At 39.3% G+C, this 18,666-nt stretch overlaps 1 long non-coding RNA gene across 4 annotated transcripts in view; it reads right to left on the bottom strand.

Annotated features, from left to right (window-relative positions):
- The window catches only part of LOC147365804 (uncharacterized), a 42,416-nt gene extending 24,261 nt beyond the window's left edge, over positions 1–18,155 (bottom strand). The window contains exons 1-5 of one of the 4 annotated variants that reach the window (XR_015132797.1): positions 11,899–18,155; positions 11,594–11,668; positions 9,071–9,155; positions 3,559–3,712; positions 2,846–2,897 (exon numbers count right to left, since the gene is read on the bottom strand). This is a non-coding gene — a long non-coding RNA (uncharacterized LOC147365804). Of the gene's footprint in view, positions 1–2,845; positions 2,898–3,558; positions 3,713–9,070; positions 9,156–9,367; positions 9,798–11,593; positions 11,669–11,898 lie in introns of those variants that run through there. The other 3 variants (XR_015132799.1, XR_015132798.1, XR_015132796.1) reach the window with 3 other exon arrangements.
- Between the last annotated feature and the right edge of the window lie 511 nt (positions 18,156–18,666).

Genomic DNA, 18,666 nt, shown 5'->3' with positions numbered 1-18,666 from the left:
AGAAGTGAGGTCATCATTTGTCACTCTATAAAATGTCCTCATCGATGAACCTATATCCTCTTAAAACTAGTTCAGTTTGAAACTATTCCAGAAATATACATTTCCCAACCAAATCCCATCATTCCTTGCAGTGAGGGATCACTCTGAGTGGATTCCATTGAATCACTTCTCCCCGCGGGACAGAGTCAGACAAAATCGGGATTTGGAGGAGTTAGGGGAGTGAACGCAAGACTAATACTGTCTACTGTGTCTACTGTGCGTCAGGTGTTAGGTTTTATGCTTTACATCCACTATCTCATTTGAAGCCCTAGAGGGATGATATTCGGTTCCTCTACTATTTAACACAAATTTTCCAGACTCTTACAAGTCATAATAAGGCTTAGAAGAAAAGTAGCCATCTTCTTTGCATCTCTGGGTTAGGGTACACAGAGCCAAGTGGGGAGACCAATAAGGACGCAGATGAATGTCCTCACTGGGCAGGTGGAAACCCAGGCGCTGAGAAACCCCCAGGAGGGGCTCTTCAGCCCAACTGCAGGGGAGGAGGGTGGCAAGCAGCAGGGAGAGGTGCCTTGAAGAGCAGGGGATATAAGTGGAGTCTTTAAGGATGCTGAGGAGTTAGCCTGGCAGAGGGACAGTATGTGCAAAGGCCTGGATGGAGTCAGAAGAGAGCGTTAATGCGTGTTGGCTGACACTTAGGGAAGGGTGAATGGTTAACATTCCATTGTCAAGAGACCAAGTCAACACCAGAGAAGTTAACACAGAATCCTGCCAAGATAAAAGTGAGGCCTGGGTGATTGCATAGCTGCTAGCTGTTCACCTCCGCCTTATGTATTGGGGGAACGTGACAGCCCTGATCAAGGTGATGCCAGGAGAAGCTGACGCCAACATAAGTAATTACGAGGCCAGCTCTGCAAACACCTCCCTCTTGGAAGCTAACAACTGCTGCAGTTGTGTGTCTGAAGCAACAGTGTGAACACCCGAAGTGATGTGGTAGCCAGTTATGATGAACGCAATACGGCTCGCTTTGGGAGTGAGCCTTGGGAATGGGTGGAGAGGGCGGCTTTCTCTTTCGAAGGCTGTTTGTCCAGCCTTAGATCCTGACCTTAAAATCCAACCCAGCTGCCCCATCCCAGCACTATGACTGTGGACCTGTGTCTTCTAGCCCGATGGGACCTGAAGTGAACAGGAAACACAAACGTGTGTAGTCAAAGTTACTCTTGAAAATACCTTAAATTATCCAAGAAGTGATCCACAGAAACATGGTTTTGTATATACAACCCAGTACAGTGAATTTCATAAACCCTGCAGTGGGAGACCTGCGGAACTAAACTAGGAGAAGCCTCTATGACATGTCTGGGTGTTCAAACCAATCTTCCTTTAAAGTCATCTGAACAGACCCCTTCCTCTCAATTTTCATAATGCTTATTCCTCTCACATTGTCTTTAAAGCTACTTTGTTTTCCTCCACTTGTATTAAGGTATACTTTACACATAATAAAATTCACCCATTTTATATGTATAGTTGATGAATGTTGAAATTGTACAGTCTTATAGTCACCACCATAAGATATTAATATAAAAACATGTCTGCCATCCTGGAAATTTTTCTTGTGTCCTTCCTTTGAAGTCAGCCCCCTCCTCCAAACTCTGGCCAAAGGCAACCTCTGGTCTTTTTATTGCTATAGTTTTGCCATTTCTAGAATTTTATAAGTAGAACCATATACCGTCTTTTAATTAGAATAAAGGTGTTGAGGTTTATCCATGTTGTCTGTGTGTATCAGCAGTTTGTTCCTTTTTTGTACTTAGTGTTGATTGCTGCCCAGATTCACAGGACAAATTACAATAAAATTTCAAAGACTTCTCTGCAGTCAATGAAAACGCAAGATGTAATAGACCTCAATGGCCTTAACAAGGAGGCCTGAGATGAACTTAATTACTGGGCCGTGCAACGCCTACCCCAAATGCTGTTAGATTCACAGCTTGTAAGAGTCAATGTGGATATAGATACCTGTTGGACATGACATCAGTAAGACATGTCGAAGCTATTCATCACTCTCAAGTTTTGTTAAATCTGTAAAGAAACGACCCCTCTCTCGCGACTGGTCGGGAATCTTGCTGTGCTCCCGAGAAGGCAGCTTCTGCTGACCTTGAAGAGCACGTGAGAGAGGGGCAGTGCCTCTTTTTCCCTCTCCCCTTAGCAACCTGGCTGCCAGGATCACCGCCTGGGCCATCCGTGGACTGACAGTGGCACTGTTCTCCAGGAGGCTGGGCCCGGGGACTTCCTTGGAATGAAGTGGATGGAGGTGACTAAGGAGGTGACTAAGGAGGAAACAGGGCTTGAGGAGTGGGTCTAGGAGGAAGGGTGGGGTTCATTTGTGTAGAAAGTATGGATGGTAAAGTCATTATTAATGATTCTGAGAGGCAGCCAGAGAGAAACTACTGCAAGCCGACCACCCTGGACAACCCAGGACCTATGTTCTGGAGGGTGCCCTCCGCAAGAACAGTGCATTTGTCAGTAGGAAACTTTGTGCAAAGGTCCCAAAGCAATTCCTGAAAAGTACTATTTTATCTTGTGTTTAGAAAGATCTAGACAAGGATATCTGGCAATGACTATAGTAGGTATAATGCAGCCTATTGCAAGCGAGGCCTGGGTCTTAGCTCCCTGCAACAGTGTTTCTCAAGAAGACTTGAGCAATTTTCTCTCCACTTCAGTGTTTATAGTTATTACAAAAGTATGGATAATAATAACTTGCACAGTACAGAACAGTGAAAGATGATCATAAGTTGTATACTGCTGTAATTCAAAGCCCAAGATTGGTAAAAATCTCAGTTCTGTAGCTTCTTACCTTTAAGGTGATGATCAAGTCACTTAATCACTTTGTACCTCAATCTCCTGATCTGAAAAATGGACATAATAATGATAATATTAATATTTATCTCTATAATGCTGTGGAGAAGAAACAATGTAAGTATATGACATGCTAAGGCTGATGCTTGGCAATAGGAACCTTTCAATTAACTATAGTTGTTGTAATTATCATTAATGTTGCTATTATTATTGTTGTTGTTATAATGACTCTAGCCTTATCTTCCACTTCTAATATTTCCTCTGTTAACGAATCCTTTAGTATAAAATCTAATCTCTTCTTTGACCCAGACCTTTTCATCTTGATTGAATATATGTACACCTGTTGGTCCCCAGTCTCATCATTATGCAATCCCAGACCTTTGACCAAGTGTATCCAAAGCAAGTAAGTTTACAGTAAATACATTTGTCATTTACATTATCAGATGGCATATTTTTCCCTAGAATCCTAATATTAAAAACATACAGCATTGCTAAAAGCATTAAATGAAATGAAGCTCAATATAGCTACACTAATCTGTGCTTTCTAAATTTACTGACAGAAGTGAAGAAAGTAGGTTGGCATGGCTTTTGTACAATTTCTGTATCACACTAACCTAAATTCAAACAGTGTGTTTAGATAAAAATATTGTTCCCTCCAAGGAAGCTCCTGACTTTGCAGAGAAAAACACTTCTATGTGGAACATTACTTACACAATGAGCACCTTGCTTCCTGGAGGAGAAACGCTGCAAGCACATCACCACCACATTCTCCAGAAGTAAAGATTCTCTGGTGCCCAGTCACCACCAAGGAGGGGTGTCCAAACCGGGGAACAAATGGCACCAACAGTTTAGCACCACCGGGCACCTTTGAGGGGAGAAGTGGTAGGGTTCTTGTCAGATCAGTGCTGACCTCCTGTTGTGGCCAGGCTGACTGAGAGGGACTGGGAGGAGGCAGGAAAGAAACCAGAACCGCAACTAACGTGGCTGGCCAAACCTCCAGGGACAAAGTAACCACCCTAGAACTTCAAAGAAAATAATCACCTGGGAGGTTCTTCCTTAGAGAGATAGAGGGTTGTTAAATTTATCCAGATGTGAGGGAAACTAATTTTATTTTTCTCTTATTCAGAAAGAACAACCAAGAAGAAAAGGAGGGACTTCCCTCGTGGTCCAGCGGCTAAGCCTGCACTCCCAGTGCAGGGGGCCCAGGTTGGATCCCTGGTCGGGGAACTAGATCCCACATGCCACAACCAAGAGTTCAAATGCTGCAATAAAGATCAAAGATCTTGAGTGCTGCAACTAAAACCTGGCAGCGCCAAATAACTAAAAAAAACTTTTTTAAAGAAAGAAAAGCAGTGTTCTTAAGAAGAAGTATAGTTTATCAATTAAAACATTAGAAAACATACTTCTTTCCCAAATTTACATTGAACTTACTTCCTAACTTACTTCCTCATTCCATATGCAACCTTGTGGACTTAAGGTGGCGATTCCTCAGGGTCAACTGTACACCTCCCTGTCTGTTCCCCCTGCTCGGGAGGAAGATAGTTGAAGCCACATTTGTGTCTGCTTCACTTCTGGAGTGCATAGGCCAGCATCACACACTTTCTAGATAACTGAGGAGATTCTGATTGGATTCATGCTTCATAAAATGAAACCATCAGCTCTGCTTAAAAGAAACCATCATTCTTTTTTAAAGTTAATTTTTATTGGAGTATAGTTGGAGGAGGAAATGGCAACCCACTCTAGTATTCTTGCCTGGGAAAGCCCATGGACAGAGAAGCCTGGCAGGCTGCAGTCCATTGGATCACAGAGAGTTGAACATGACTGAGTGAGTGAGCAGCAGCAGCAGCGGCATGGCTGGTTTACAATGTTGTGCTACTTTCTGCTGCACAGCAAAGTGAGCCCGTTATGTGTCTTCACATATCCCCTCTCTTTTTGTTATCATAATTTTCATTTCAATCCACTTACCTTTACACCAAGGTAAAACTGGCAGAAATCTATGTAAGACTGGGAGAAACTAAATCTCACAATACGCTACAGTTAGCAAGAATAGTCTCTACATGTATCTTGTGTTTTCAATCCCAGGTCCCAGAGGATTTTAGAAGGATATGTTACATTTTTTTCTGTTTAGTGGAAAAATAAAAATCATGAAAAATGAGTACAATTTCTGTGGTGGTTTAGTCACCAAGTTGTGCCCGACTCTTACAGCCCCATGGACTATAGCCTGCCAGGCTCCTCTGTCCATGGGATTCTCCAGGCAAGAATACTGGAGTGGGTTGTTGTTTCCTTCTCCAAGTACAATTTATATAATAGCCAACAAGAAGTTAGTAAATAAATTATGGAAATTGATAAAATGGCATACTATGTGGTCATTAAAATTACGAGAGAGCTCTATACTTACTAACAATGCTCTCCTTGGAAAAAATTTTTATTAAAAAAAAGCAGTTTAAAGTATGTATGATAGAATACCTGTTTTGGTAAAAATATGTATGACTGTTAGTGGAAAAATATGTATGAATGTATGTTTGTAAATAGGAAGATAATTTCCTCTCAGGTTGGCAGATATGTATATATATTTGGCTGATCTGCATAGCATGTAGGATCTCAGTTCCCCAACCAGGGTCCAACCTGTGCCTCCTCCATTGGGACCATAGAGTCTTGACCACTGGACCTCCACGGAAGTCCCATGGAAGTCCCTAGATATTTGTTTTGATATTTTATATATTACTGTATCTTCTGTTTTTAAAATGATGGAAAAGTATTACCTTATAGTCAAAAACACTAGTTTAAAAGAATATGTAGTGTCGCTCTTAAAGAAAATATTTTTAAATTACTCAAAATCTCATCACTTGTAACTATGTAAATACCTTATTATATCATTTGTATTGGTTAGTTAGTTTTATTATAAACTACTTAAAAATTTAGTGCCTTAAAATGCTAATTTATTATTATAGCTCCTGAGTCTGTTGGGCTGCTTGATCTAGACTAAGTTTGGCCGACATTATGGGTTGAATCATGTCCTCCAAAACTTCAGAGTTTGAAATCCTAATCCCTAGTACCTCAGAATGTGACTGTATTTGGAGACAGTGCCTTTAAAGAATTAATCAAGTTAAAATTAGGTCATTATGGCAGGCCCCATTCCAATTCCACTGGTGTTCCAATAAAAAGAGATTTGGACATAGACACACATAGAGAGAGAACACCATGTCATCTTGAAGACTCATCTGAGAGACCAGGAGAGAGACCAGAAGAAACCAACCCTACCAGCCCCTGATTGCAGACTTCCAGCCCCTAGAACTCTGGGAAAATAAATTTACATTGTTTACACAGCCTGGTCCATTGTACTTTGTTGTGACAGTCCTAAAAAGTAACATAGCAGATATGAGCTGGGCTCCGGGTCCAAGTGAACTGGGAGCTCTGCTCTGGGCTGTGTTTGACAAGTTGCCTGGGGCAACTCACCCTCCATGTCTACATTCCTACTTCTGGGACCTGTTGCTAGCTCCCGGCATGTCGCACCCAGGGATGGGAGGAGCACAAGAGATAAAGTGGAAAAATCTTTTGAGGCCTAGTCTTGGAGCTAGCAAAGTACTGACTGCTTCCTTCTATTAACCAAAGCAATTCGAATGACTAAGCCCAGGGTAGAGAATGAACTCAATCTAAGTCAGTCAGTTAGAGGCATGTCTGCTGTGGGAGAGAATGGAAAAGAGATCCAGCAAAGTGTGGACATGGAGAAGAGCAAGTGGGGGAGGAGCGACTAGGGCCAATAACATACTATCTTAGATGTCCACACAAGCTTATATTGCAAGTCTTACGCCATATGCGCTTAGTCGCTCAGTCGTGTCCGACTCTTTGCTACCCCATGGACTGTAGCCCGCCAGGCTCCTCTGTCCATGGGGATTCTCCAGGGAAGAATACTAGAGTGGGTTGCCCTGACCTCTTCCAGGGGATCTTCCCAACCCAGTGATCGAACCCAGGTCTCCCGCATTGCAGGCTAGTTCTTTACCGTCTGAATCACTATGGAAGCCCTGACACCATATGCTTACTATATGCTATATATTTCTAATTTTACTTACATTTAATCTTCTTTTAATCTTCTTCTGCCTTTTTAATAGGACTGATAATTTAAAATTTCACTGAATGCAAAATATATCACATTAAATTTTTTTAATTAAAAAATTAAGAATTAGTCAATAAAATTAACACATATATGAACCAAGATAAAAGTCTAATCCAAATGGAAAGCTAACAGCACAGTATAATTTTTCATACTTTGGGAATACTCAATATTCATTTGTTGAATAGAGTCTATATAAATTTATTTTGAATGTGAGAACTGTTGCTAAAACCACACATTCAAAATGTGAGAACTGTCGTTTGTTGAAACAAACAAAAATAACAAAACAAAAAAATACATGCAAAAATACTGAGACAATATTGACTAAAAGTTTACAATTTGGTATCCACCATCATCTTTCTAGTTAGAAACATGTGGGAGTATTTTATGGATTTAAAACTTTTTGATTCACTTGGATGGAAGGTTGGCTAAAAGTTAGCTATTTAAAAAAACTATGATTCTGTTTTTGCACTTCAAAAACACTTCTATGTTTGTGTAAAAGGAATGCAAGAAAACATCAAGAATTTTGTTTTCTAAAGAGTGATAAACCTCATTTTCCTAAGAGGATCAAAAGATGAAAAATCTTTATGGAAGTTTCCTTCCTAAGAGAAAGTAAATCTTGGCTCCAAGTTCATTTTCCAAATCAGGAAGAAGTTTTTTCTTAGGATAGCAATGAACTTGAGAAGTAGAAAAAAATACATTTCCCAATTGTTAATTATTCTTATAATTTGGTTCTAAAAACATTACCATTATACGTAAAAAGATTTTAGTGTCTTATGTAATCAGTAATGCAGTCACTTAAAAAACATGTGGAAATTGCAGAGCTAAATAGCGGACATATATTTATTACATTTGGTACATGCCCATACTCCAGGGATAGCTAAATGTGTGTATAGTACTCCTTTGTCTCCTCTTAGAAACCCTTCCAGAGCTCTGTTATGAATTATATTGTGTAAATATGTCCACATTCAGTTTCAGGAGAGTTATTCCCAAGTCGATTTCAAACTGAACACATGTTGCATCTGTTTTCTGTTTGTGAATACTCAATGCTTGGCACTTTAATTGGGATATTTTTCTTTGGAATGAAATAATTTCAAATATTTGCTTAATCAAAACATCAGTTTCCTTTTGCAGTTTCCATCCTGGATTGTTGGTAGGTTTCCCAGACCAGGTCTCCTGTGTGATGGAGAGGGACCCACCTCCCCTTGGTGGGGTGGGGAACAGAGGAGAGAGCAGGCCGATACGCAGACCACTGGCTCGTCCCTTCAGCACGTCCTGTGCCTCTCCAGATCCCACCTGACCTGAGGGCTATCCCACCTGACCTCAAGTACTCTGGAAGGTTTTAACTGTCTCATTTTCTTCTAATAATTTATCATCTTTCTTTCCTCTGAAAACTTTAATGGGTGCAGAAAAATTTTCCCTTCAGCTAAAGTTCTATGAATCCAGTGGAACCTCAGCTCTCTCCTCTGCCAGATTCAATCAGAAGTTTTTTGGGACCTTGATTTTGGGGGTATATGTGTTTAAGAGACATTAACCTGGCGGCAGGGTAGAGTGTGGGACAGTGTGGATTGAAGCAGAGAGGATGGAGGGAAGTAAGGCAAACCAGGAGGCCGTTGCTGTTGTTCATAGGGAAAATGAGGAAGTTACGGCAATAGAATGGAAAGAAAATAGCCTGTGCTCCTGGGAAAACCACAGCCTTCAGAGTTAAAAAGGACTGGCTTTGAATCAGAGCTCAATCATGTATGAGCTCTGTGACCCCAAGCAAAATATCCAACCTCGCTAAATCTCAGTTTCTCTGCTTAGAAAATGAATGTGAAATAACATATATAATTCTTGTGAGGACTAAATTATAGTTTTTAAGATGCCTAGTATATAATGTTAACATATGATTTTTAAATAGACACAAGTGAAAGTTATTATGAAGGAAGAAACAAAGGCCAACGGATTGAATATAGGAAACGGAAAGAGGAATATATTCAAAGATCAGAAAGTGTTCAGCCAATCAACACATTTCTCTAATTTACTGACCACAGGACATCTTTTTCTCCCTACAAGATAATTAATTAGCCAATGAACTGATTAATTATGGAATAACAACAGTAAATAACTTACCTTAAATTAAGTACTAATAGTGGCAGAGACAAGACTCCAATTTTGATCTTTTGCTCCCCTTCTTTCTTTTCTTTACCTTCTCTTTCTGAAAAAAATTGATTTGAAAAATTTATTAGACAGGGCAGAGTCAAGGAAATTACCCACACCTCCAGGAGACTTGAAGTGGATTGTCAGAGTCTGAGCAGACTGAAGGGTGTCCACACAGCGCTGAGCAACTCTTGTGCCCCTCAAGGGACTGACTGAGGTCACTCAGGGCACTCACTGGGCCCAAGCTGGGCCACTCTTTGCATTTCTCACATGTACGAGCTCTTTTCTGCTGCAGGACACTAGGCATTCTGCCTTCTCTGTCTGGAGTCTGTAATACCTAACTCCTCACTAGGACACTTTCTATTCATTCTTTATTTTTAAATTCAATTTAATTTTCATTTTATACTGAAGTATATTTGATTTACAAAGCTGTTTCTTCCTTCCTTTTTTGGGGGGTGGGGGCTGCTCTGGGTCTTCTTTGCAGCATGCAGGCTTCTCTAGTTGTGGTACAAGGGCTTAATTGCCCTGCAGCATGTGGCATCTTAGTTCCCTGATTAGGGATTGAGCCTGCTTCCCCTGCCTTCGGAGGCAGATTCTTCACCACCAGGTAAGACCCTCTTAATCATTCTTTAGCTCTCAATTGAAAAGTTACTTTCTTAGATAGACGTTCCTGACAGCCTCTATCCCTCACTTCTCAATCTAACTCAATTTCTTCATATTCTTCTTATGCCACACCTTTTTCTGTTGTATATAGCACTGACCACAATCATAACCACATAATTGTCTACTTGTTGGCTTATCTAATGCTGCCTCTTTCATGAGACTAGAAGGTAGATTAGATTAGATTTAGGGCCAGTACTGTGAACGCTATAAGAAATATTCAGAAGAGAGCCTAACAGAAATGTAGATTTTTTTTTTTTTTTGAGGCAAAATTCACATAACATAGAATTGAGCATTTTAAAGCAAACAATTTAGTGGCATTTAGTGCATTTGCAATGTTGTACCACCATCACTTCTATCCAGTTCTAGAACGTTTTCATCACCTCCAAAGGAAATCTCATACCCATTAAGCACTTATTTCCAAATTCCCCCTCTACCCTAGTAACCACTAGTTTGCATTATCTAACAATTTACCTATTCTTGATATTTCATATAAATGGAATCATATGATCTGTGATCCTGTGTATCAGGCTTCTTTCACTCACTGTAATGTTTTCAGGGTTCATCCACATTGTATTAGTACTGCATTCCTATAACATTTCACTATATATATATACACACACACACAATACTGACTAATATATAATTATATAATATATATATAACTAACACACACACACACTTATATATATATATATATATATATATATATATTTGTTTGTAGTTTTTTCTTATATTTTCATCTGGCTTTGGTATCAGAGAAAGACTGGGTTCAAGGATGAGATAGTGTGCTCCTTCCTCTTCTACTTTTTGGAAGAGTTTGAGAAGTATTGGCATTAATTCTTCTTTAAATGTTTGGTGGGATTCACCAGTGAAGTCATCTGGTCCTGGACTTTTCTTTGTAGGGAGGTTGGGTTGTTGTTGTTGTTGAACTGATTCAATCCCCTTTATTTGCTATATCTATTGAGATTTTCTGTCTAAGTCAGATTTGATAATTTGTGTATTTCTAGGAATTTATCCATACCTTCTAGTTTACTAAATTGTTGGCATATGATTCTTCATAGTATTCTCTTATAATCCTCTTTTTTTTCTGTAAGTTTGCTAGCAATGTCTGCACTTACATTGCTGATTTTAATTATTTATGCATTCTCTTTCTCTTAGTCAGCTGAGTTAAAACTGTCAGTTTTGTTGGCCTTTTCAAATTTGCTGAAATACATGAATCTACAAACAAATCTAATAAGCTCAATGCTCTCCAAGAATTATAAGCATGAGGAGATCTATACTGAGACACAGCGGGTCTCACAGTTTAGCATTAAGGCTTTTATTTTTTCAGGGTGTCACCTCAGGTCTTCTGTTTCTGAGCCCAGAGCCAATCTGGTCCAGCTTTTGTAGAGGGCAAACCTCTTCTGTTGGGGTGGAGGACAGGGGTGCCTGTTGGGCTTCTCAGGCTAGGGAGATCAAGCTGATCCTCTTGAAGACATCACAGTTTCCCGTTTTCATTCTCATTCAGCACTGCAGCTTTCAGTGATGCCTCCCATTCTAAGCCTTTCTGGAGTTCACCGCTTCCTGACTTTCATCCTGGTAGGAGTTGGTTCCAGTCACCACTTTCCGTAACTTTTCAAAATGATCATTTTTCTTTTTTTGCTGTGGTATCCACTTCCATTCTCCTTTTGGACTTAGTTTTTGCTCCTTTTTATATTTTATTGGGCTTTCCAGGTGGTGCTAGTGATAAAGAATCTGCCTGCCAACGCAGGAGATATAAGAGATTCGGGTTCAATCCCTAAGTCAGGAAGATCCCTTGGAGGAGGAAATGGCACCCCACTCCAGTATTCTTACTTGCTGAATCCCAAGGACAGGGGAGCCAGGCAGGCTACAGTCCATGGGCTTGCAGAGTGGGACATGATTGAGAATCTGAGAAACAAAAAAAATATATTAGTGGTTTTAAGAAGGACCAGAGACAATCTCCTATTTAACCTTTATATCTATCCGAAATTAATATTATTTCCATTTTATAAATGAGAAAACTGAGGCTCAGAGCTTGGGAAACTTGTCCAAGGCCAAAAAAACAGTAAGTAGTGATCTTTATACTACCTTATACAGCTTTACTAAGCATTAAGTAGTTACAGCTACTCCAATGTTACCTGGCTTCAGCAAGTGTTCTAAAACAAGTTTTGTTACCACTCCATTACAAAGAATAGCTCTTGCCAGGGTCCTTTGGGAAGAAGATCAGGCCAGTTATGAGTTTATTTCCTCTCAGTTCCAAATAGATCCTTTATTGGCTGCACCACAATGCTAGAGTTGATTTTTAAATACTTCTACTTTGCCAGCTGGCACAATACCAAGTGTCAATAAAAGGCGCTGGAGGAGGAGCTTCTCTGGTTCCAGTGTGCTCTTCTCCGCAGGTTCTTGCAGCGTGAATGGCTTCTCTGGCACCTGGCTCCTGCATCACCAATCAGTTCTCTGGCACGTGGACCCATCACACAATGGGCAGCAGCATCTCCCTACCACCTTAGGAGAATTTCTAGCAACTGTTGGAGGGTGGATTCCCAGCAAGTTCCATCCATGCAATCCCCAGTGACTTCTCTGCCAGCCAGAGAGCCATAGATGTGTCCTCTCCAGAATCTGGGTCTCAGTCTTGGGTCAGGTGGTGGGCTCATCTTGGGATACTCTCAGGGACAATGGCCTCTCCTTATATCTGTTCTTTTTTACCTTTTTTTTTTTTTTAAGTCTCCCTAGTTTTCAGTGGAGAATCCTTCATTAGTCTAATTTTGTTATAATTAATGATTATATAAAACTTCGGAGAAGGCAATGGCACCCCACTCCAGTACTCTTGCCTGGAAAATCCCATGGACGGAGGAGCCTGGTAGGCTGCAGTCCATGGGGTCTCTAAGAGTAGGACACGACTGAGCGACTTCACTTTCACTTTTCACTTTCATGCATTGGAGAAGGAAATGGCAATCCACTCCAGTGTTCTTGCCTGGAGAATCCCAGGGACAGGGTGCCTGGTAGGCTGCCGTCTACGGGGTCACACACAGTCGGACACGACTGAAGTGACTTAGCATAGCATAGCATAGCATATAAAACTTGTCATGTTCAAATCACATTGTGGTTTTCTCTCATGATTAGACTCTGGCACAGGCAATCTTTGGTCTCTGTAACTTTTTTGAGAGGGGCATAAATTGTATGTGACTTAAAAAAAAAATTAGTTTGTGCTGGGTCTTCATTGCTGTGCAGGCTTTTCTCTAGTTGAGGCAAGTGGGAGCTGCTCTCTAGCTGTGGAGCTTGGGCTTCTCATTGAGGTGGCTTCTTTTGTTATGGAGCTCAGGTTCTAGGGTGCACAGGTTTCAGTACCTGTGGCACATGGGCTCAGCAGCTGCACCTCCTGGGCTCTAGATCACAGGCTCAATAGTTGTGGTGCACAGGCTTGTGCTCCGAAGCACATGGGATCTTCCCAGGTCAGGGATCAAACCCATGTCTCCTGCATTGGCAGGCGGATTCTCTACCACTGAGCCACCAGGGAAGCCGTTTTTGTGACTTTTATATTTTTCCAATAGCAATTTTTGGAATAATGAATTGATATAAAAATTAAAAAATTAACCTCTATGGGTAAATGTTTAGGTATGAGGGAAAGGCTGCTGTTAAAAAAGAATTGATAGTAAGTATATTATATTCAACAACCAATAAATATATTGCATACCTATTATTTAAAAAAACAAAAAGATACAGATGGCTAACAAACACATGAAAAGATGCTCAACATCACTCATTATCAGAGAAATGCAAATCAAAACCACTATGAGATACCATTTCACACCAGTCAGAATGGCTGCGATCCAAAAGTCTACAAATAATAAATGCTGGAGAGGGTATGGAGAAAAGGGAACCCTCTTACACTGTTGGTGGGAATGCAAACTAGTACAGCCACTATGGAGAACAGTGTGGAGATTCCTTAAAAAACTGGAAATAGAACTGCCTTATGATCCAGCAATCCCACTGCTGGGCATACACACTGAGGAAACCAGAAGGGAAAGAGACACGTGTACCCCAATGTTCATCGCAGCACTGTTTATAATAGCCAGGACATGGAAGCAACCTAGATGTCCATCAGCAGATGAATGGATAAAAAAGCTGTGGTACATATACACAATGGAGTATTACTCAGCCATTAAAAAGAATACATTTGAATCAGTCCTAATGAGGTGGATGAAACTGGAGCCTATTATACAGAGTGAAGTAAGCCAGAAGGAAAAACACCAATACAGTATACTAATGCATATATATGGAATTTAGAAAGATGGTAACGATAACCCTGTATACGAGACAGCAAAAGAGACACTGATGTATAGAACAGGCTTATGGACTCTGTGGGAGAGGGAGAGGGTGGGAAGATTTGGGAGAATGGCATTGAAACATGTGAAATGTCATGTATGAAACGAGATGCCAGTCCAGGTTCAATGCACGATGCTGGATGCTTGGGGCTGGTGCACTGGGACGACCCAGAGGGATGGTATGGGGAGGGAGGAGGGAGGAGGGTTAAAAAGAAAAAAAAAAAAAAGATAAAAAAAAAAAGAAAACATATTAATATTTGATTTCTCATTGATAAAAAAAGACATCATGTCTAATTTTAATCAGGACTTCTGTTCTATTTTGAAGTTTAAAAAGTTTGTATTTTAGGAATATATAGCTATGGGATGTGAGACTGTGTATTCGTATGTGTACATGATTGCTAGGACTGATTATTGTTAAAAAAAATAAAAAAAAATAAAAAAATAAAAAACAAACAAACAAACAAAAAAAACCGCAAAGGAACAGCAACAGCACCACAAACCCACCTCAGTGCTACTAAAGATTGGGAAGACTGACAAATCATCCGCATTGATTCGCTACTGGAATGAGACCAGACAGCAGCAAACACAGCTGTTTTTACATAATATCTATAATTACCAGGCTTTGAGAAACTTCTCTAGGAAAGCAGGGAATCCTTAAACTTTTAAGTGACAGCGCTGCCCTGTGAACACAGGTGTGGTGCTGGCTCTACAAAACCAGAATATTTCCCTACACATTCAAAAAAAAAAACAAAAAACAAAAAGACATACTATTAATTTTGGACTTGAAAGATCTTTCAGCCAGAGATGGCAAAAGCATTTCATATTTAATGCCATCTCTGATTAACTGTAATGGCTATCTGGGTTGAGAAGGATTTTAAGGCCAGAAAACAAAGATCAATTTGTAATGTCTACCCCAAGTAAAAGAAGAGACATGATGGAAAAGCAAAGTATTTGTCAACTGTTACCTGACTAGTTTCATAGATCAGTAAAGCGAGGCATAGCAATTTAAATGACGAGGCCAAAACAATAAAGTAAATAATATTTCAATAAATAATGTAAAGCTGGGGCCTACTCCACATTTGTGATTTCTAGAGCACTGCTCTTTACCTGCTGCTGCTCTAAGTGGTGCTGGTGCTTTGAACAGGCCAAGTAAGAAGCACAAAAAAGGCTAGAGATGAGGCTGTTCACCATGAAATAACTTTTAGGATCTGTGGTGCATACCTGGAAGTTCAGATTTATTGCCCATCATATTTAGAAATAGATCTGAGATAAAATGAACTTACAATGTTTTCTAACTCTAGAAATACGATGGCATTGAGTCATTAAGAAACCCCAATGCTTTACCATTTACTTCAAGGTATCTCAGATTTCCAAATTTGAGATTAATTTGAGATTTCCAAAACGTACTCACCATCTAAAAGGAGTAGCACAGAAATTGCACCTAAGCCTAGTACATGTGAACATTATACAACTAAATATGTCTAAAAATAATATATTTCTTACAATTCACCAAAAAGAGATTTGCCATTGATTAACGGGGAAGAGGATAGCTAGTAACAGTTTGAACTTCAGATTGTAGAGAAAAATCTTTTACTGGAAGATAGAGTATGTCCACATCAGGTGGATCCTTCAGAAATTAGAATTCAGCCCATTTCAGACCACTTCTGAAAGGCTGATGAGATGTAGGTCTTCCTTTCTTGTACCTGGAAGGCTGTTATCTAGCAAAGGAGCACACTAGGGTGCCCTTAATAGCTCAGTCCCACCTAGAATTCAATCAAAGGTGACCCATGTTTGAACTTTCCAGCTAGACTACAGAATAAGGAGATTTTTGAAGTGTTTCTCACCTAGAGACACAGCAAAAATGCAATTAAAAAAGGCAAAAGGAGAAACACTTGTCTCTTAAGTCAAACATTCAGTTTACTAGTTGCCAGAATGCAGTGACCTTTTGTTGGTATTTGTTTACTGAAAAACTTTTCCTGCATATCAGGCAATTACTGTATAGGAAGGTCACCCTTGAAATGTTGATTTCTGAAGAAACAAAAAAGATAACTAAGTTAAAGAATACAGAAGAGAAGCCAGAAGCTTCTGATTTACCAATAGAACCAAAATTCGTAACTTGAGAGATTAGTCTTAGATTTCAATCATTACTTTGTTGAACTTACTCTCAAACACATACCATTGGTTATAAGGTGGTCCTGGAAAAAAAATTTACCAATCCAGAATTTTACTATTCATGTTATTTTAGAAATAAATGTACATGTACATATTTTATCAACATTTGGAGTAAACATTCTTAAGTAAAGAGCAAATAACAACTTAACCAAGTTCAGTTCTCCTTTATAATTTATTCCACCAGGATTAACTAATATCCTAATCATAATACTTCAAAGTTTCATAATTTCAAAGATCAAAGAGGTTAGGTACTTAGTTTAGTAACAAGTGCTGTGGAACTATTTCATATGCAGTCCAGTATCCCTGCATATGAACTTCACTATATACTGAACTACATTTTTTAGAATCAAATTTCATTCCTTCTCTTCTATTGTGTATCTTAAATGATTCCATTCCCAACCAAAATAGAAAACTACTCTGGCTCTAATATTCATTTCCATTCTACTTTTGACTAGAAAAGTCACAAATAACATTTACTACCAGATACACTCTACTGTTTTATGGATGTAAAACTCAGGAATTAGTATTCTAATTGTTCTACCTAAAGAAAAATTCCAATCAGTAAACTACACTGTAGCTTAATTCAAATGGTATGGAGTCTTAACACTGCATTCAAAAGAACTTGTCAATGAGTGTTACTCAGCGTGTTCAATGGACCATCAAGCGACAACAGGAGAAAATGCACAAAAAAATAGAAAAAAAAAAAATTTAAACAATGGAACATCTGCCATCTTGTGGCAAGTTGGAGAAAATGCAGCAACTGTTGAGTGGCTTCTTTATATTGTAACCCTTCTGAGGATTATTGCTTCACATTAATATTGCTACTCATGTAAACAGACAACAACAATTTAATAGTTTCATTTTTTCCATAATCCATTCACAACCATTTTGCTTGACAGATTACTGTTCAGTGAATTAACTGCAGGGACACTAAGATCCCCCTAAATTTACCAAATGTTAACAGATTCCTTGCTGAAACTAGTTCTCAAAAGATTGTTTCCCTATCCACCATGGCCTAGTATTTTGGTACTAGTAGGCATCAAACTCAAACACAAGGCTCAGAAGCAATTTTTGATGTTTAAATAACACTTGAAGATTTAAGACTTCCCTCACAATTCTGGTCCCATCTATCTCTGTTTACCTGACATAACAACAGTAGTAGTTAACAGCATTAACTGTATCAACTCAATCCTCAACAGCCTTAATGAGGTGAGGACTACTATTATTTTCCTCATTTTAAGTTAAGAAGCAATTAAGACACAGAGAAGTTAGTAACTTGCACAAGATTGTGAAGAAAAAAGGATCTTAAACAATCAAAAATTATTACTTGTGATAGCATACAAATTGAAGTTTTCTCATAAAACCTTGAAAATCCATGTCATTTATATCACAATACAATAAGAAACATTATGAATCTCGGTATCAGAGAAGCTTCAGTAGTAATTTTACTGAAGCCACATCAATCAGAAGATGAAGGCAAATTACTCCACTCTAAGAACTTCAAAGCATCTCCTATTGACAGAAAGCTAGTAGCATTAGTTATTAACTACCTCCAACAACACAAGAGAAGACTTTATACATGGACATCACCAGATGGTCAACACTGAAATCAGATTGATTATATTCTTTGCAGCCAAAGATGGAGAAGCTCTATACAGTCAGCAAAAACAAGACCAGGAGCTGACTGTGGCTCAGACCATGAACTCCTTACTGCCAAATTCAGACTTAAATTGAAGAATGTAGGGAAAACCACTAGACCATTCAGGTATGACCTAAATCAAATCCCTTGATTATACAGTGGAAGTGAGAAATAGATTTAAAGGCCTAGATCTGATAGATAGAGTGCCTGATGAACTATGGACTGAGGTTTGACATTGTACAGGAGACAGGGATCAAGACCATCCCAATAGAAAAGAAATACAAAAAAGTAAAATGGCTGTCTGGGGAGGCCTTACAAATAGCTGTGAAACGAAGAGAAGCAAAAAGCAAAGGAGAAAAGGAAAGATACAAACATCTGAATGCAGAGTTCCAAAGAATAGCAAGAAGAGATAAGAACGCCTTCTTCAGCAATCAATGCAAAGAAATAGAGGAAAACAACAGAATGGGAAAGACTAGAGATCTTTTCAAGAAAATCAGAGATACCAAAGGAACATTTCATGCAAAGATGGGCTCAATAAAGGACAGAAATGGTATGGACCTAACAGAAGCAGAAGATATTAAGAAGAGGTGGCACGAATACACAGAAGAACTGTACAAAAAAGATCTTCACGACCCAGATAATCACGATGGTGTGATCACTGACCTAGAGCCAGACATCCTGGAATGTGAAGTCAAGTGGGCCTTAGAAAGCATCACTACGAACAAAGCTAGTGGAGATGATAGAATTCCAGTTGAGCTATTCCAAATCCT

The sequence above is a fragment of the Bos grunniens genome, chromosome 9 (genome assembly GCF_055505025.1).
Source record: "Bos grunniens cultivar Pamir isolate PY7600 chromosome 9, Bosgru_T2T1.0, whole genome shotgun sequence".
Taxonomy (NCBI): Eukaryota; Metazoa; Chordata; class Mammalia; order Artiodactyla; family Bovidae; genus Bos; species Bos grunniens.
The sequence above is the reverse complement of the archived record's forward strand: the minus strand, read 5'-3'. Positions and strand labels throughout refer to the sequence as shown.